General features: G+C 43.0%; 1 protein-coding gene across 1 annotated transcript in view; it reads right to left on the reverse strand.

Annotated features, from left to right (window-relative positions):
* DCDC2 (doublecortin domain containing 2) overlaps positions 1-20812 on the reverse strand; it is a 556437-nt gene that overhangs the window by 380346 nt on the left and 155279 nt on the right. The window lies entirely within an intron of this gene.

Consider the following 20812-nt stretch of genomic DNA (forward strand, 5'->3'; position numbering starts at 1 on the left):
TCCAGGTGGAGGACGGAAACGTTGGATTATGGATGTAATTTACACCGCAATGTGAGAATAAAGTGGTGACATCTTGATTGACAAAACCAGGTGTGAGGTATTATTATTCTTTGGATTATATACTATATATATATATATATATATATATGTGTGTGTGTATATATATATATATATATATATATATTCACAATAGAGCGTACTCCCACCTTCAAAACAAGCTACCAGGGTGCAGGCGAACAAAATGAATAGTTCCAAAAAGGCATGTACTCGCTGGATTTGTGCAAAAAAGGTGCTTTATTGGCACACAGGAAAAACAGTAATGTTTCGGGGATCAATCACCTCTTCAACAGACTAAGTGAAAATGTGAGCGACATACTGACCCAACATTATCCTTTAATGATTATAGACCACCAATGGTTGCATTCAAGAAAGGCACATCTCTTAGGGATCACTTAATGTTGACAGACCCGGATCACTGTTTCCCAACAGAAAATTGGCTACGAAACAAGAAGGGGTGTTTCAAGTGCCTAGGATGCACCACATGCAATTCTATAATCAAGGGGCCCAGTTTAGACATCCACACACTAACCAGAGATTTAACATCAAATTCTTCCTCACATGCACCACCACACATGTTTTATACCTTTTGAACTGTACATGTGGACAATTTTATGTAGGAAAGACGAGCGATAACATTCGCGCCCAAATGGCCAACCATAGATATTCGATTTGAGAAGCCATTGACAAACAGAAAAGTGAATTACCTGTAGCTAGGCACTTTATGAAACACAAACATAGAGTGAGTGACCTAAAATGTATTCTTATCGATCACGTATCGCCCCTAAAGAGAGGAGGGGATAGAAATCAATGTCTTCTACAAATTGAATTGAAGTGGATCTTCAAATTAATAACTCTATACCCCAATGGACTGAACCATCAAATAGATTGACAATGCTTTCTATAATAATAGTTTTATTATACTGTGTCTGTTTGCATGATAGTTCCTTAATATAACACTTTACTCACCCAAAGGTTTAATGAGAGAGAGAGAGAGAGAGAGAGAGAGAGAGAGAGAGAGAGAGAGGTATATTTGTTAAATATAGATACTAGTTAGGCCACCTATTACCATTTATGTATGGGGATACGTTGGAGAAGTGTAATTCTTTTGTAAGTGATGAGCCACCGGATGACCACTTAATCATTAGTCATTTTGGGATACAGGCATTGGTGATGCGCATTCCTTATTTTGACTAAATGATGGAGAGTGAGTGGTGGTGAACAAACCTTTACAAATATATACAGTGTACCCAATGGGGATTTTTTATGATAACTCTAATAATTGAGTCTGTTATGTACATATTTCTTTCTAATGACACGGTGAGTCCATGGATCATCATCAATTACTGTTGGGAATATGACTCTTGGCCAGCAGAAGGAGGCAAAGAGCACCACAGCAAAGCTGTTAAGTATCTCTTTCCCTACCCACAACCCCCAGTCATTCTCTTTGCCTGCAGTGCAAGGAGGAAGTAAAGTTTAGGTGTCAGACACAAAGTTTTCTTCAATTAATATTTTATTATTTTAAAGCAGAGTAGGTTTGCATTGATCTTTTCTGGGGTCTAGCCATGGTCCACGTCAGTCTCTTCAGTAGGGCAGTGGTGGATTTTGAGCACTTGGGAACTTGTGAGATACAATCCTCACTGCACTTTCTCAAGAATTTGCTGCCCTATTCAGAAAGCCTGAGTAAGCTTACTCAGATTCTTTCTTCTTCCACAGGTCAATGTGAGGTATGGGAGCCTCTCAAACCAGGTGAGCTGCCCTGCTGCCGGTCAGATGGTTTTAAGGTAAGTGCCATACTTATTTTCTTGGGAAGGAGAATATTGTCACTTCTGCAGCTAAGTGTTGCATATCAAAAAAAGGACGTTTAATTTTACCCAGTTGTGAAAGGGTTAATATTAACAGACAGTTTTGACAGGGCACTGTGGACTGTGCTGGGGAGAAATGTTATTTTTGGTGGCTCAGTAGGTGCACGCTCCGGTTAGGATCCGGGATGAATTTTTGTATACAGATCGCAGAGAATCATGTTTTTATCTGTGTGGAAACGGCACCCACTTGTTATTAAAAGGGGAGGATCCCTGTTAGGGGGTGGGTAATGCCGTTGGCACGCTTTCCAGGGCTCTGTCGGCTGCTGAGAGTGATGCAATTGTCAGCTCTGTTGTTAGTGCTGCTGTTGCGAGTCCAGAACGGATTGTTGGCTATATCTCTTCAGGCTACAGGACAAGTACAATGTAGGTATTCCAAACAGGGATATGTGTCAGTTTCAAAGGCAACAATATCACCTACACTCCTCCGTTTGTGTCCTCTATGAAATTGTAAGTTTTATGTTTTACAATTTACCAATAAAAGTTGGACTTTTTAACCCACATCGATGCTTCAGTGATATTGTTGCCTTTGAAACGGACCCATATCCCTGTCTGGAATACCTTCATTGTTATACACGCTGTGGATAGCATGTTTTTTCCAGCCGGCGAAACACCGGTTGTTTTTCTATGCACAGCGAATGGGTTGTATGCCGAAAGTGCACAAGGAGCTCTTAATATTTAAAGGCGCAGTCATTTTTTTTCTTTAAGTGCAAAGAAATAAAAACTATTTTTTCACTTGTCATTTTTATAAGAATGGACCAAGAAGCCTTACAGACTGTTACATGTCAACTTTGTTATGATTCTCAGGTGGAATCTCCAGTTCCTTTGTGTTCCTCTTATATAGAGAGAACGTTAAGTTATAGACAACATTTTTTATATTTTGAGCCACCATTAGCTAAGGCGGATGCTCTCCAGATGTCTCCTGAAGCAGTCATGCCGCAGCTTTCTACTCAGGCGTCCCAATACTTTCAGTCCACATGCAATGCCCTGCGTTTCCTCTCACAATCCGGTAGGATTTTCTTTACAGGACATTGCTACCCAGGTATCCTCTGTGGTATCTGAAGTATTGTCTGCCAGAATAGGCGTAAGAGGAAACCTAAGGATTCAGTAAGTGAGGTTTCTGATCAGGTTGTGTCAGAATTTTATTTAGACACAATTTTACAAAATTGCCTATATTTAAGGGTGTTTTCAGGGCTTGAGTACAGTGGGAATGCATGGAATGGCAATCTCTCTATATTTGCCCTGGGAATGGCATTTTCATACCTCCCAGTTCTTATAATCCTTTTCATGACAATCATGGGACTATGTGTGGATACATGAGTGTGTGTGTGTGTTTGTGTGTTTTGTGTATTTAAAGGGACACAAAATCCTTTTTTTTTCATGATTCAGATAGAGCATACATTTTAAAAATAACTTTCCATTTCACTTCTATCATCAATGTTACTTCATTATTTTGATTATCCTTTGATGAAGAAACAGCAATGGGAACTAGCTGAACACATCCGTAAGCCAATGACAACAGGCACCAATCCCCAGCTAGATCCCAGCTCCTGAGCCTACCTAGGTATGTTTTTAAAGAGAACTAAGCAAATTAGATAACAGAAGTAAATTGGAAATTTGGTGCTCTGACTCAAGAAAGGAAAAAACTGGGTGTCATGTCTAGTGAAATGCTTGTGCAATGCCACTCACTGCAGATTCACGGGCCAATCAGCCGCTAGCAGGGGGTGTCAATCAATCAATCCGATCAAATCAAGGTTACTGACTTATAGATACAGAAAAGATAAAAAATAATTAGCTCTAATGTGTTAGAGCATTCCATTACTGCACTGCTACTAGCATATAACTATGGGATCAATCACAATCGGATAGCTGTTGTAGATAATGAGGTTATAGTTTCGGGCGATATGAGAAACATGGTTTTCAGGTGATCACAATTCAAAATAGATTTGGCTGCTAAAACCTCACATCTGCAGACATGTTTTCACTTGAAAAGATGCAGAAATTCAGGACCAAAACTGGGAATCCAACTGAAACTGACATATACATTGTGTGTTTCTCACCTCTTAAGGTTACATAACAGTTGTTTTAAATTTTGTACAGACAAAAACTAACTAACTAACTGCTGTAATCCAAATCCATCCAGATAACTGGTAATCAAATTTAAATGGCATATGTATGATGGGCTTGTCTGTTCAATAATTATATTGTTACATTTACTATTTTAAAGGCTGTTTTTTTCAATAATATCCATTCATTGATTGAGAAAGCACAATTTTCCATCAGAAATCAAGAGCAGAACACTGTGGGAAATTAGTTTCAATTGGGAGAAAGTGGGCACAATTTATCTAATCTTCATAGACGGGATTATAACAGTTCTTATACTGCAAATCATAAAACCGCTAAGTGATGAGGTTTCCTACATTGCAATAATGTAGCTGCAGACATGTTACCAAAATTGAAAAAAAAAATGTATTACTGTAAGAAGATGAGGTTCTGTATATTGTAAATCTTGATTTATGAAGATGAGAGTAATGAAACTGCTAATCATGACAAAGCGAGCGTGAATTAAAAACAAACATTTATTGGACGTGATTGCTATTTCTAGACGTTAAGGGGCCGATTTATCAAGGGCCGAATGGCCCCTGGTGCCCCTATTTCTGCACGAGACTTCAGGCTCGCCGGAAACAGCAGTTATGAAGCAGCCGTCTTAAGACCGCTGCTCCTTAACTGATCAGCCTCTAAGGCTGCGGACATCAATCCGCACGATCCTATACGATCCGGTTGATTGACACCCCCTGGACAGTCATTGATAAATGTCATATTAGATACATAGGTAAATTTGAGTCCTGCCCACTGCACACAGACTATACATTAGCAATGAATAGAGCTTTAGGAATTACAACCACTTATACAAATCACACACCTTAAATACTGTTTGTGGCCATCTCAGTGTGTTGCACATGCACAACATAATACAATTAGTTGCAAATATATCAAAAAACAGAATTTATGCTTACCTGATAAATTACTTTCTCCAACGGTGTGTCCGGTCCACGGCGTCATCCATTACTTGTGGGATATTCTCCTCCCCCACAGGGAAAGGCAAGGAGAGCACACAGCAAGAGCTGTCCATATAGTCCCTCCCAGGCTCCGCCCCCCCAGTCATTCGACCGACGGTTAGGAGAAAAAAAGGAGAAACTATAGGGTGCCGTGGTGACTGTAGTGTATAGAGAGAGAAATTTTTCAAACCTGATTAAAAAACCAGGGCGGGCCGTGGACCGGACACACCGTTGGAGAAAGTAATTTATCAGGTAAGCATAAATTCTGTTTTCTCCAACATTGGTGTGTCCGGTCCACGGCGTCATCCATTACTTGTGGGAACCAATACCAAAGCTTTAGGACACGGATGAAGGGAGGGAGCAAATCAGGTTACCTAAACAGAAGGCACCACGGCTTGCAAAACCTTTCTCCCAAAAATAGCCTCAGAAGAAGCAAAAAGTATCAAATTTGTAGAATTTGGCAAAAGTGTGCAGAGAAGACCAAGTCGCTGCCTCACATATCTGATCAACAGAAGCCTCGTTCTTGAAGGCCCATGTGGAAGCCACAGCCCTAGTGGAGTGAGCTGTGATTCGTTCAGGAGGCTGCCGTCCGGCAGTCTCATAAGCCAATCGGATAATGCTTTTCAGCCAGAAAGAAAGAGAGGTAGCAGTAGCTTTTTGTCCTCTCCTCTTACCAGAATAAACGACAAACAAAAAAGAAGTTTTGTCTGAAATCCTTTGTTGCTTCTAAATAGAACTTTAAAGCACGGACTACATCTAAATGGTGTAACAAATGTTCCTTCTTTGAAACTGGATTCGGACACAAAGAAGGGACAACTATTTCCTGGTTAATATTCTTGTTGGAAACAACTTTTGGAAGAAAACCAGGCTTGGTACGCAAAACAACCTTATCTGAATGGAACACCAGATAGGGTGGATCACACTACAAAGCAGATAGTTCAGAAACTCTTCTAGCAGAAGAAATAGCAACCAAAAACAGAACTTTCCAAGATGGATGGAACCCCTTGAAGAACTGAAAAAACTAAATTTAGACTCCAGGGAGGAGTCAAAGGTCTGTAAACAGGTTTGATTCTGACCAAAGCCTGTACAAAAGCTTGTACATCTGGCACAGCTGCCAGTCGTCTGTGTAACAAGACAGATAAAGCAGATCTCTGTCCTTTTAGAGAACTTGCTGACAATCCCTTATCCAAACCTTCTTGTTAGAAAGGAGAGGATCCTGGGAATATTAATCCATGAGAATCCCTTGGATTCACACCAACAGATATATCCTTTCCATATTTTATGGTAAATCCTTCTAGTCACAGGTTTTCTGGCTTGGACCAGAGTATCTATCACTGAATCTGAAAACCCGCGCTTGGATAAAATCAAGCGTTCAATTTCCAAGCAGTCAGCTGGAGAGAAACTAGATTTGGATGTTCGAATGGACCTTGCACTAGAAGATCCTGTCTCAAAGGTAGCTTCCATGGTGGAGCCGATGACATATTCACCAGGTCTGCATACCAAGTCCTGCGTGGCCACGCAGGAGCTATCAGAATCACTGAGGCCTTCTCCTGTTTGATCCTGGCTACAAGCCTGGGAAGGAGAGGGAACGGTGGAAATGCATAAGCTAGGTTGAACGACCAAGGCGTCACTAATGCATCCACTAGAGTCGCCTTGGGATCCCTGGATCTGGACCCGTAGCAAGGAACCTTGAAGTTCTGACGAGACGCCATCAGATCCATGTCTGGAATGTCCCATAATTGAGTCAACTGGGCAAAAACCTCCGGGTGGAGTTCCCACTCCCCCGGATGGAAAGTCTGACGACTCAGATAATCCGCCTCCCAGTTGTCTACTCCTGGGATGTGAATTGCAGATAGATGGCAGGAGTGATCCTCCGCCCATTTGATGATCTTGGATACCTCTCTCATCGCCAAGGAACTCTTTGTTCCTCCCTGATGGTTGATGTAAGCTACAGTCGTCATGTTGTCTGACTGGAATCTTATGAATCCGGCCTTCGCTAGTTGAGGCCAAGCCCGGAGAGCATTTAATATCGCTCTCAGTTCCAGGATGTTTATCGGGAGAAGAGACTCTTCCCGAGACCATAGACCCTGAGCTTTCAGGGAATCCCAGACCGCGCCCCAGCCTAATAGACTGGCGTCGGTCGTGGCAATGACACACTCTGGTCTGCGGAAACTCATTCCCTGAGACAGGTGATCCTGTGACAACCACCAACGGAGTGAGTCTCTGGTCATCTGGTCTACTTGAATCTTTGGAGACAAGTCTGTATAGTCCCCATTCCACTGCTTGAGCATGCACAGTTGTAATGGTCTTAGATGAATTTGAGCAAAAGGAACTATGTCCATTGCTACAACCATCAACCCTACTACTACCATGCACTGAGCTATGGAAGGCTGCAGAATAGAGTGAAGAACTTGACAAGCTTTAGAAGCTTTGACTTTCTGACTTTTGTCAGGAAGATCTTCATTTTTAAAGAATCTATTATCGTTCCCAAGAAGGGAACTCTTGTCGACGGAGACAGGTAACTCTTTTCTACGTTCACCTTCCACCCGTGAGATATGAGAAAGGCTAGAACAATGTCTGTATGAGCCTTTGCTTTGGAAAACAGAATTTATGTTTACCTGATAAATTACTTTCTCCAACGGTGTGTCCGGTCCACGGCGTCATCCTTACTTGTGGGATATTCTCTTCCCCAACAGGAAATGGCAAAGAGCCCAGCAAAGCTGGTCACATGATCCCTCCTAGGCTCCGCCTTCCCCAGTCATTCGACCGACGTAAAGGAGGAATATTTGCATAGGAGAAACCATATGATACCGTGGTGACTGTAGTTAAAGAAAATAAATTATCAGACCTGATTAAAAAACCAGGGCGGGCCGTGGACCGGACACACCGTTGGAGAAAGTAATTTATCAGGTAAACATAAATTCTGTTTTCTCCAACATAGGTGTGTCCGGTCCACGGCGTCATCCTTACTTGTGGGAACCAATACCAAAGCTTTAGGACACGGATGAAGGGAGGGAGCAAATCAGGTCACCTAGATGGAAGGCACCACGGCTTGCAAAACCTTTCTCCCAAAAATAGCCTCAGAAGAAGCAAAAGTATCAAACTTGTAAAATTTAGTAAAAGTGTGCAGTGAAGACCAAGTCGCTGCCTTACATATCTGATCAACAGAAGCCTCGTTCTTGAAGGCCCATGTGGAAGCCACAGCCCTAGTGGAATGAGCTGTGATTCTTTCAGGAGGCTGCCGTCCGGCAGTCTCATAAGCCAATCTGATGATGCTTTTAATCCAAAAAGAGAGAGAGGTAGAAGTTGCTTTTTGACCTCTCCTTTTACCAGAATAAACAACAAACAAGGAAGATGTTTGTCTAAAATCCTTTGTAGCATCTAAATAGAATTTTAGAGCACGAACAACATCCAAATTGTGCAACAAACGTTCCTTCTTTGAAACTGGATTCGGACACAAAGAAGGCACGACTATCTCCTGGTTAATGTTTTTGTTAGAAACAACTTTCGGAAGAAAACCAGGTTTAGTACGTAAAACCACCTTATCTGCATGGAACACCAGATAAGGAGGAGAACACTGCAGAGCAGATAATTCTGAAACTCTTCTAGCAGAAGAAATTGCAACCAAAAACAAAACTTTCCAAGATAATAACTTAATATCAACGGAATGTAAGGGTTCAAACGGAACCCCCTGAAGAACTGAAAGAACTAAATTGAGACTCCAAGGAGGAGTCAAAGGTTTGTAAACAGGCTTGATTCTAACCAGAGCCTGAACAAAGGCTTGAACATCTGGCACAGCTGCCAGCTTTTTGTGAAGTAACACAGACAAGGCCGAAATCTTTCCCTTCAAGGAACTTGCAGATAATCCTTTCTCCAAACCTTCTTGAAGAAAGGATAGAATCTTAGGAATTTTTACCTTGTCCCAAGGGAATCCTTTAGATTCACACCAACAGATATATTTTTTCCATATTTTGTGGTAAATTTTTCTAGTTACAGGCTTTCTGGCCTGAACAAGAGTATCAATGACAGAATCTGAGAACCCTCGCTTTGATAAGATCAAGCGTTCAATCTCCAAGCAGTCAGTTGGAGTGAGACCAGATTCGGATGTTCGAACGGACCTTGAACAAGAAGGTCTCGTCTCAAAGGTAGCTTCCATGGTGGAGCCGATGACATATTCACCAGGTCTGCATACCAAGTCCTGCGTGGCCACGCAGGAGCTATCAAGATCACCGATGCCCTCTCCTGATTGATCCTGGCTACCAGCCTGGGGATGAGAGGAAACGGCGGGAATACATAAGCTAGTTTGAAGGTCCAAGGTGCTACTAGTGCATCTACTAGAGTCGCCTTGGGATCCCTGGATCTGGACCCGTAGCAAGGAACCTTGAAGTTCTGACGAGAGGCCATCAGATCCATGTCTGGAATGCCCCACAATTGAGTAATTTGGGCAAAGATTTCCGGATGGAGTTCCCACTCCCCCGGATGAAATGTCTGACGACTCAGAAAATCCGCTTCCCAATTTTCCACTCCTGGGATGTGGATTGCAGACAAGTGGCAGGAGTGAGTCTCCGCCCATTGAATGATTTTGGTAACTTCTTCCATCGCCAGGGAACTCCTTGTTCCCCCCTGATGGTTGATGTACGCAACAGTCGTCATGTTGTCTGATTGAAACCGTATGAACTTGGCCCTTGCTAGCTGAGACCAAGCCTTGAGAGCATTGAATATCGCTCTCAGTTCCAGAATATTTATCGGGAGAAGAGATTCTTCCCGAGACCAAAGACCCTGAGCTTTCAGGGGTCCCCAGACCGCGCCCCAGCCCACCAGACTGGCGTCGGTCGTGACAATGACCCACTCTGGTCTGCGGAAGCTCATCCCCTGTGACAGGTTGTCCAGGGACAGCCACCAACGGAGTGAATCTCTGGTCCTCTGATCTACTTGTATCGTCGGAGACAAGTCTGTATAGTCCCCATTCCACTGACTGAGCATGCACAGTTGTAATGGTCTTAGATGAATTCGCGCAAAAGGAACTATGTCCATTGCCGCTACCATCAAACCTATTACTTCCATGCACTGCGCTATGGAAGGAAGAGGAACAGAATGAAGTATTTGACAAGAGTTTAGAAGTTTTGATTTTCTGGCCTCTGTCAGAAAAATCCTCATTTCTAAGGAGTCTATTATTGTTCCCAAGAAGGGAACCCTTGTTGACGGAGATAGAGAACTTTTTTCTACGTTCACTTTCCACCCGTGAGATCTGAGAAAGGCCAGGACAATGTCCGTGTGAGCCTTTGCTTGAGGAAGGGACGACGCTTGAATCAGAATGTCGTCCAAGTAAGGTACTACTGCAATGCCCCTTGGTCTTAGCACCGCTAGAAGGGACCCTAGTACCTTTGTGAAAATCCTTGGAGCAGTGGCTAATCCGAACGGAAGTGCCACAAACTGGTAATGCTTGTCCAGGAATGCGAACCTTAGGAACCGATGATGTTCCTTGTGGATAGGAATATGTAGATACGCATCCTTTAAATCCACCGTGGTCATGAATTGACCTTCCTGGATGGAAGGAAGAATTGTTCGAATGGTTTCCATTTTGAACGATGGAACCTTGAGAAACTTGTTTAGGATCTTGAGATCTAAGATTGGTCTGAATGTTCCCTCTTTTTTGGGAACTACGAACAGATTGGAGTAGAACCCCATCCCTTGTTCTCCTAAAGGAACAGGATGAATCACTCCCATTTTTAACAGGTCTTCTACACAATGTAAGAATGCCTGTCTTTTTATGTGGTCTGAAGACAATTGAGACCTGTGGAACCTCCCCCTTGGGGGAAGCCCCTTGAATTCCAGAAGATAACCTTGGGAGACTATTTCTAGTGCCCAAGGATCCAGAACATCTCTTGCCCAAGCCTGAGCGAAGAGAGAGAGTCTGCCCCCCACCAGATCCGGTCCCGGATCGGGGGCCAACATCTCATGCTGTCTTGGTAGCAGTGGCAGGTTTCTTGGCCTGCTTTCCTTTGTTCCAGCCTTGCATTGGTCTCCAGGCTGGCTTGGCTTGAGAAGTATTACCCTCTTGCTTAGAGGACGTAGCACTTGGGGCTGGTCCGTTTCTGCGAAAGGGACGAAAATTAGGTTTATTTTTGGCCTTGAAAGACCTATCCTGAGGAAGGGCGTGGCCCTTGCCCCCAGTGATATCAGAGATAATCTCTTTCAAGTCAGGGCCAAACAGCGTTTTCCCCTTGAAAGGAATGTTAAGCAATTTGTTCTTGGAAGACGCATCCGCTGACCAAGATTTTAACCAAAGCACTCTGCGCGCCACAATAGCAAAACCAGAATTTTTCGCCGCTAACCTAGCCAATTGCAAAGTGGCGTCTAGGGTGAAAGAATTAGCCAATTTGAGAGCATGAATTCTGTCCATAATCTCCTCATAAGAAGAAGAATTATTATTGAGCGCCTTTTCTAGCTCATCGAACCAGAAACACGCTGCTGTAGTGACAGGAACAATGCATGAAATTGGTTGTAGAAGGTAACCTTGCTGAACAAACATCTTTTTAAGCAAACCTTCTAATTTTTTATCCATAGGATCTTTGAAAGCACAACTATCTTCTATGGGTATAGTGGTGCGTTTGTTTAGAGTAGAAACCGCCCCCTCGACCTTGGGGACTGTCTGCCATAAGTCCTTTCTGGGGTCGACCATAGGAAACAATTTTTTAAATATGGGGGGAGGGACGAAAGGTATACCGGGCCTTTCCCATTCTTTATTTACAATGTCCGCCACCCGCTTGGGTATAGGAAAAGCTTCGGGGGGCCCCGGGACCTCTAGGAACTTGTCCATTTTACATAGTTTCTCTGGAATGACCAAATTCTCACAATCATCCAGAGTGGATAACACCTCCTTAAGCAGAGCGCGGAGATGTTCCAATTTAAATTTAAATGTAATCACATCAGGTTCAGCTTGTTGAGAAATTTTCCCTGAATCTGAAATTTCTCCCTCAGACAAAACCTCCCTGGCCCCCTCAGACTGGAGTAGGGGCCCTTCAGAACCAATATCATCAGCGTCCTCATGCTCTTCAGTATTTTCTAAAACAGAGCAGTCGCGCTTTCGCTGATAAGTGGGCATTTTGGCTAAAATGTTTTTGATAGAATTATCCATTACAGCCGTTAATTGTTGCATAGTAAGGAGTATTGGCGCGCTAGATGTACTAGGGGCCTCCTGTGTGGGCAAGACTGGTGTAGACGAAGGAGGGGATGATGCAGTACCATGCTTACTCCCCTCACTTGAGGAATCATCTTGGGCATCGTTTTCTCTAAATTTTGTGTCACATAAATCACATCTATTTAAATGAGAAGGAACCTTAGCTTCCCCACATTCAGAACACAGTCTATCTGGTAGTTCAGACATGTTAAACAGGCAAAAACTTGATAACAAAGTACAAAAAACTTTTAGAATAAACCGTTACTGTCACTTTAAATTTTAAACTGAACACACTTTATTACTGCAATTACGAAAAAGTATGAAGGAATTGTTCAAAATTCACCAAAATTTCACCACAGTGTCTTAAAGCCTTAAAAGTATTGCACACCAAATTTGGAAGCTTTAACCCTTAAAATAACGGAACCGGAGCCGTTTTTATATTTAACCCCTTTACAGTCCCTGGTATCTGCTTTGCTGAGACCCAACCAAGCCCAAAGGGGAATACGATACCAAATGACGCCTTCAGAAAGTCTTTTCTATGTATCAGAGCTCCTCACACATGCATCTGCATGTCATGCTTCTCAAAAACAAGTGCGCAATAGAGGCGCGAAAATGAGACTCTGCCTGTGATTAGGGAAAGCCCCTAGAGAATAAGGTGTCCAATACAGTGCCTGCCGGTTATTTTACATAATTCCCAAGATTAAAATAATTCCTCAAGGCTATGGAGTATAAAATATGTTTATATATAAATCGATTTAGCCCAGAAAATGTCTACAGTCTTAAAAAGCCCTTGTGAAGCCCTTTTTTTCTTTCTGTAATAAAAATGGCTTACCGGATCCCATAGGGAAAATGACAGCTTCCAGCATTACATCGTCTTGTTAGAATGTGTCATACCTCAAGCAGCAAAAGTCTGCTCACTGTTCCCCCAACTGAAGTTAATTCCTCTCAACAGTCCTGTGTGGAAACAGCCATCGATTTTAGTAACGGTTGCTAAAATCATTTTCCTCTTACAAACAGAAATCTTCATCTCTTTTCTGTTTCAGAGTAAATAGTACATACCAGCACTATTTTAAAATAACAAACTCTTGATTGAATAATAAAAACTACAGTTAAACACTAAAAAACTCTAAGCCATCTCCGTGGAGATGTTGCCTGTACAACGGCAAAGAGAATGACTGGGGAAGGCGGAGCCTAGGAGGGATCATGTGACCAGCTTTGCTGGGCTCTTTGCCATTTCCTGTTGGGGAAGAGAATATCCCACAAGTAAGGATGACGCCGTGGACCGGACACACCTATGTTGGAGAAAGAGACGACGTTTGGATTAGAATGTCGTCCAGATAAGGTGCCACTGCAATACCCCTTGGTCTTAGAACCTCTAGAAGGGACCCTAGCACCTTTGTGAAAATCCTTGGATGATCTTTGTGGATAGGAATATGTAGATACGCATCCTTTAAATCCACGGTAGTCATAAATTGACCCTCCTGGATTGTAGATAAAATTGTTCGAATGGTTTCCATTTGAACGATGGAACTCTGAGAAATTTGTTTAGAATTTTTAAATCCAGAATTGGTCTGAAAATTCCCTCTTTTTTGGGAACTACAAACAGATTTGAGTAAAACCCCCGACCTTGTTCCACAGTTGGAACTGGGTGTATCACTCCCATCTTTAACAGGTCTTCTACACAATGTAAGAATGCCTGTCTCTTTATTTGGTTTGAAGATAAGTTAGACATGTGGAACCTTCCCCTTGAGGGTAGTTCCTTGAACTCCAGAAGAAAACCCTGAGAGACTATTTCTAGTGTCCAGGGATCCTGAACATCTCTTGCCTAAGCCTGAGCAAAGAGAGAGAGTCTGCCCCCTACTAGATCTGGTCCCGGATCGGGGGCTACCCCTTCATGCTGTTTTGGTAGCAGCAGCAGGCTTCTTGGCCTGTTTACCCTTGTTCCAGCCTTGCATTGATTTCCAAGCTGGTTTAGTCTGGGAAACGTTACCCTCTTGTCTAGAGGCTGCCGAGTTGGAAGCCGGTCCGTTCCTGAAATTACGAATGGAACGAAAATTGGACTTATTCTTAGCCTTGAAAGGTTTATCTTGTGGGAGGGCATGGCCCTTTCCCTCAGTGATGTCTGAAATAATCTCTTTCAATTCTGGCCCAAAAAGGGTCTTATCTTTGAAAGGGGTATTAAGCAATTTTGTCTTGGAAGATACATCCGCCGACCAAGACTTTAGCCAGAGCGCTCTACGCGCCCCAATTGTAAACCCTGAATTTTTCGCTGCTAACCTCGCTAACTGCAAAGCGGTGTCTAAAATAAAGGAATTAGCTAACTTAAGTGCGTGAATTCTGTCCATGACTTCCTCATACGGAGTCTCCCTACTGAGCGACTTTTCCAGTTCCTCGAACCAGAACCACGCCGCTGTAGTGACAGGAATAATGCACGAAATAGGTTAAAAGAAGTAACCTTGCTGTACAAAAATCTTTTTAAGCAAACCCTCCAATTTTTTATCCATAGGATCTTTGAAAGCACAATTGTCCTCAATAGGAATGGTCGTGCGTTTGGCTAGTGTAGAAACTGCCCCTCGACCTTAGGGACTGTTTGCCATGTGTCCTTCCTGGGGTCGACCATAGGGAACAATTTCTTAAATGTAGGAGGAGGGACAAAATGTATGCCTGGCTTCTCCCACTACTTATTCACTATGTCCGCCACCCGTTTAGGTATTGGAAAAGCATCAGGGTGCACCGGGACCTCAAGGAACTTGTCCATCTTGCACAATTTTTCTGGGTTGACCAGATTGTCACAATCATCCAGAGTAGATAGCACCTCCTTAAGTAATGCGCGGAGATGCTCTAATTTAGATTTAAATGTCACAACATCAGGTTCTGCCTGCTGAGAAATTCTTCCTGTATTAGAAATTTCCCCATCTGGCAAACCCTCCCTCACTGCCACTTCAGATTGGTGTGAGGGTATGACAGAAAAATTATCATCAGCGCCCTCCTGCTCTACAGTGTTTAAAACAGAGCAATCGCGCTTTCTCTGAAATGCTGGCATTTTGGATAAAATATTAGCTATGGAGTTATCCATTACTGCCGTCAATTGCTGCATAGTAACAAGCATTGGCACGCTAGAAGTACTAGGGGTCGCCTGCGCGGGCATAACTGGTATAGACACAGAAGGAGATGATGTAGAACTATGTCTACTTCCTTCATCTGAGGAATCATCCTGGGCAACTTTACAATTTGTGACAGTACTGTCCTTACTTTGTTTGGATGCTATGGCACAATTATCACACATATTTGAAGGGGGAACCACATTGGCTACCATACATACAGAACATGATCTATCTGAAGGTACAGACATGTTAAACAGGCTTAAACTGGTTAATAAAGCACAAAAACCGTTTTAAAACAAAACCGTTACTGTCTCTTTAAATGTTAAACAGGGCACACTTTATTACTGAATATGTGAAAAACTATGAAGGAATTATCCAATCTTTACCAAATTTTCACCACAGTGTCTTAATGCATTCAAAGTATTGCACCCCAATTTTCAAGCTGTTAACCCTTAAAATGTGGAAACCGGAGCCGTTTTTAATTTTAACCCCCTTACAGTCCCAGCTACAGCCTTTGCTGCGACTTCACCAATCCCAGGGGGGTATATGATATCAAATGAAGCCTTCTAGGAACGTTTTTAGTGGATTCCAGACCCTCACACATGCAGCTGCATGTACTGTACTCAAAAGTAACTGCACAGTAATGGCGCGAAAATGAGGCTCTGCCTACTACAGAGAAAGGCCCTTCCTGACTGGGAAGGTGTCTTAACAAGTGCCTGGTGCTAAAAAACGTTCAGAGCGGCAAGGAGAATGACTGGGGGGCGGAGCCTGGGAGGGACTATATGGACAGCTCTTGCTGTGTGCTCTCCTTGCCTTTCCCTGTGGGGGAGGAGAATATCCCACAAGTAATGGATGACGCCGTGGACCGGACACACCAATGTTGGAGAAAAGGAAATTTCAGGATTTTTATCAAATTGCTTTTGCAGTCAAATTCAATAACTGTAAATGGGTTTTGAAAAACTTTTACAAAATATCAAGAAAATGGATTGTGATAGTTGAGAAAATCTTGGCTATATTTAAGAGTTATATGCGTGGTAAACGTCAGCTCCAGAGCACCAATGCATCACTGGGACCTAAGTGAACACATTTAGTGAGCCAATTACAAGAGACATATGTGTAGCCACCAATCAATAGCTAGCTCCCTGCAGTGTATTGATGCTCTTGAGTAGGCATTTCAGAAAAGGATACCTGAATCATTAAAGTAAAGTAAGATTGCAAACTGAAAAGTATGTAAAATGGCATACTCCATCTGAACCATTAAAGTTTAATTTTGACTCTCATGTCCAATTAACAATATTGTAATGCTCTAATGCTACCCTAAAAACATAATTTTGACTTTCATGTCCCTTTAAAGAATCAGATTCTAATCAATGTTAAAGGGATAGTAAACGCCTTGTAATTACAAGACATTTATTTTATGTTGTTATAGAATAACATAACAGCAAAGTCTTAATGTTTTTAAAACAAATGAACATCCTTTTAACTGAAATTAATTTACAATAGCTAAACTCCACCAACCATTTGTCTTATTTGGAAGAGCTAATCTGGACTTTAGTTCACAGACAACAAGGCTAGTCACTGTCAATATTGTTAGTATCAAGTGCATTGTTTTGCATTTGTTATCCAATAAAACCAATTACAGACATTAATGTAGCAGGGTTATCGTTGAGAAGTCAGCAGGGTGCATTTCATGTTCTGAGAATGAAATTGTTCACTTTCAAAGCTAAATTAAATGAAAATTGGGCACAATAAATAATGAAAGCATATTGTTTCATAATACATATCTAAACATTTTATATAGAAATCTCAAAGTGTTTACTTTAAAGGGATAGTCTAGTCAAAATTAAACGTTCATGCTTCAGATAGAGCATGCAATTTTAGCAACTTTCTATTTTACTCCTATTATCAATTGTTCTTCATTCTTTTGGTATCTTTACTTGAAAACAAATTATGCTTACCTGATAATTTTCTTTTCTTCAGACGGGGAGAGTCCACAACTGCATACAATACTTTTGCGAAATACAGAACCTGGCCACAAAGAGGCAAAGACACCCCAGCCAAAGGCTTAAATACCTCCCCCACTTCCCTCATACCCCAGTCATTCTGCCGAGGGAACAAGGAACAGTAGGAGAAATATCAGAGTGAAAAAGGTGCCAGAAGAACAAAAAAAAAAATTACGGCCGCCCCACATAAAAAAACACGGGCAGGGAGCTGTGGACTCTCCACTTCTGAAGAAAAGAAAATGATCAGGTAAGCATAATTTAAGTTTTTCTTCATAAACGGGGAGAGTCCACAGCTGCATTCATTACTTTTGGGAAAACAACACCCAAGCTATAGAGGGCACTGTATGCAAAACGGGCGGGTACAAAACGCGGCCCATTCTGAGGGCAGCATAGCCTGAAACACCCAAACTCCTGACAAAAAAACTGCGTCATCAGAAGCAGAAAGGGCAAAAAGGAAAAGGCACAAGTAACTGCCCATCATTTAGAACCAGCAAGGCCCTTGATAAAGACTGCTCAGAATCATTAGACTTGACCGAGCCCAAAAGCCTCCAAGGAGACAAAATCCCACAGGCTCTCAGCCCGTAAACAAATTTACCCCCGACCAGAAGGAGGGGAAACATACACATTCTCCCTGAAAGGAAGAAGAAGGACTCAGATAAGGAAGTCCGCAAGGACCCCCAGAAACACACAAGAATTAGGGCAATAAAGAAAAAAAAAAAAACAAGAGAATTCCAAGAGAGTAAACAAGGATAAGACAGGGCAAAACCAACGAAGAACCCTACCGAGCTAGCAGAGAGCAAAGGGAGAAAAATCCCAGACCCCCATCTGCATGGAGTCCAAGGGACCCAAGAAAAGCCCTGAAACTAAAGGGAGAAAGGAAAAACCCCTCCCCTATGCAAAGTGCTAACTCTCACCCCAGATAGAGCAACCGAAAGACGAACCGTCTCCGGGAGCCACTAAAAAAAACAGTATCAGAATAACTGAATATGCTCCATAGAAGCCCCAGACTTCCTGCAGCAAAGGGTTTAAGTGAACACAAGTCGCCAACCCTAGCTAACCAAGCTAGTAAGCTGCACAGGACCGTCTTCAGAAAAGACAATCTCAAAAGTAGAGCAAAACCAACACTTTCCCAGCAAAGGCAGGAAAGGAAGGATAAAACCCAGAACCCACAGAGAAAAAACTACCTGCCGAGGAAGAATCCACCGTGAAACCTCCCACCTAAGGAAGGCTCACAAGATCTAACTATGATAAGCAGTCAAAGATCAACAGCTCAGACAGATCCCAACCCTCACTCCGGGCAACGAACCCAGCACAAATTGACTGGCAATGTCCGAAAAGAACAGGAATGAAAATTCTCGAATCACCAAGACCTTCAGAAAGAAAAGGGGAGGGATCCAGCCCCCCAAAAAATAGCTTGGGTTCCAGAACCCAGACGCATCTCCCTTCCCAAAGGAGACCCACTACAATAATGGCATGTCACAAGAAACCAGCCTTTCACCTGACATCCTGCACGCAACTCCACTAAACAGAGGAAGAAAAGGACCTCAAAGCACCAGGCAGAGACTGTGGAATGCCAAGGAAAGGTAAAAGAAAACAAAAACAGCTCACCCCGCACAGATATGGAGTAGAAAGCTGAATATGAACCCAAAAGGTCAAGTACCAAATGAATAAACCATCCATCCACTACAGCCGGCCCAGCAGAAATATCCAAATCTCTGAGAAGAGGGAGAAAAATCCACCCATAGGAATATAAGATGTCCCTGCACTGGGAAACTGGGCCGTCCCGAACCAGCCCTAAGGGATCTGGAAATAGAACCCCAAACTGTCGAAGACAAGGAACAAAAATTAATAACCTCCTGGATGCAAGACAGGGTGAACCCTGAGGAACCCCCAGGTTACCCCAATCGGAACAGACCTTGCAAAACAGGCAATGTCATCCCAGTCATATCCAAGGTACTTTGGACTTTGAACTATTACGTAAGAAGCCCGGATACAGCGTGCGATAAAGACACCCACAGCGGGATACAAAGTCCCCACCGAAAAGGTGCTAGGCAATGAAGAACGCCCCAGCTACCCTGGTAGGCCTCCAAAGGCTCTATTGACAGCACCACAAACTCCAAAGACTAAGGCAAACATACAAGAGAACAAAGCTCAAATCTAGAAATCTGGATTGAGCAGATAACCATAGTCTCCAAGATCCATCCAGGATTAACTTCCCATAAGCATCTACAGCTCGAGGAATTTACGATGAAAGAGCATCCTAACCCCTGGCAGAAGAAAACCCAAAACGCCTAAGCAGGGGCGGACACCAGGAAAAAAGGAGACAACATAATCTGCAGAGATCCAAAAATATGGGAGCAGATGAGATCCCGAAAGTAGAAAATAGCCAAAACTTCCTGAAACAGATGACCAGAAGGCCAGCCCCAAGGAAAGGGGACATAAAAGCCCAAAAAGCCTCGACCCAAAGGAAGAGGTACTGTCATCAAGGAAAACAGCCCAAGAGGACAATCCCAAAGGAATCCGCAAAAGAGAAGACGAGTAAACGCCACTGGCATGGAAAACCTGGAAACCCCAACCCACTCTGGGAAGGAGAAAAAACTCTAGCACCTGAACACAGAACACAGGAGCCAACAGAGTACACCATAGCAGGATCCGAACCACGGAACCCCCGCTAAGCATGGATAGCACAAGCAGGACTGAGCACAATCCCCTCTGATGCCCCCAGAAGAATAAACAAGGACCAGCCTGGCGTCTAGGAACGAAACTAATAACTTGTAACAGGAACAAGAAGACGAAACTCCTAACAAGAGTGAGCTCGGCACCTCAACCAGACCAGCCAAGCATAACGGGCACCACGTGTCTGATATAGGCCCGTAGGGACAGACAACTAGTACCCAACCAAGACTAGCCTTATACGTAGGGCACCCAAGAACTGTCCAAGGCCACGGAAAGTTGCAACCCATAAGGGAAAGACAGTTGAAACAGACAAACGGCAGAAATAACATGTCCTAACTTTTATATAATTTCCACAGAAGCGCCAATGCGACCACAAAATCGCTAATATCAAATTCCAGAGAAGAAAACGTTTCCAAAGGAAAAAAACCTATAACAACAACATGGGCTTTCAAAAGTAAATACAAATACATCCTAACTGAATTAAAATAAAAGAGGACAACCCCATAGGTTAACGCCCAAGAATAACGGACACACTGACAGGATCAGTCGGTCAGAGATCCAATTCTTCCAAAGGTCAGAACTGAAGAAGATACTCAAAAGAAATATACGACAAGAAGATTGATTCATCCCCCCTTGTCTAACCCTGCTTGCTGTCTGGAACGGAAGACAGAGGATCCACCAACCCATTAGGCCTTGGATCCTCCAGCACTGCCAAAACATGCCTCAACAGAACACGAAGGCGCGCCAGTCTATAACGAAAAGCAAGACTTACCTCTGCCAGGGCAACAAACGACCCTGGCCCCGAGGGTTGAACCCCTGAAGCTTCAGAGGAAATCTCTTCCCCAGAGGGCAGATCTGAACCAGACAATCC

This window comes from Bombina bombina, chromosome 5 (assembly GCF_027579735.1).
Source record: "Bombina bombina isolate aBomBom1 chromosome 5, aBomBom1.pri, whole genome shotgun sequence".
Classification (NCBI taxonomy): domain Eukaryota; kingdom Metazoa; phylum Chordata; class Amphibia; order Anura; family Bombinatoridae; genus Bombina; species Bombina bombina.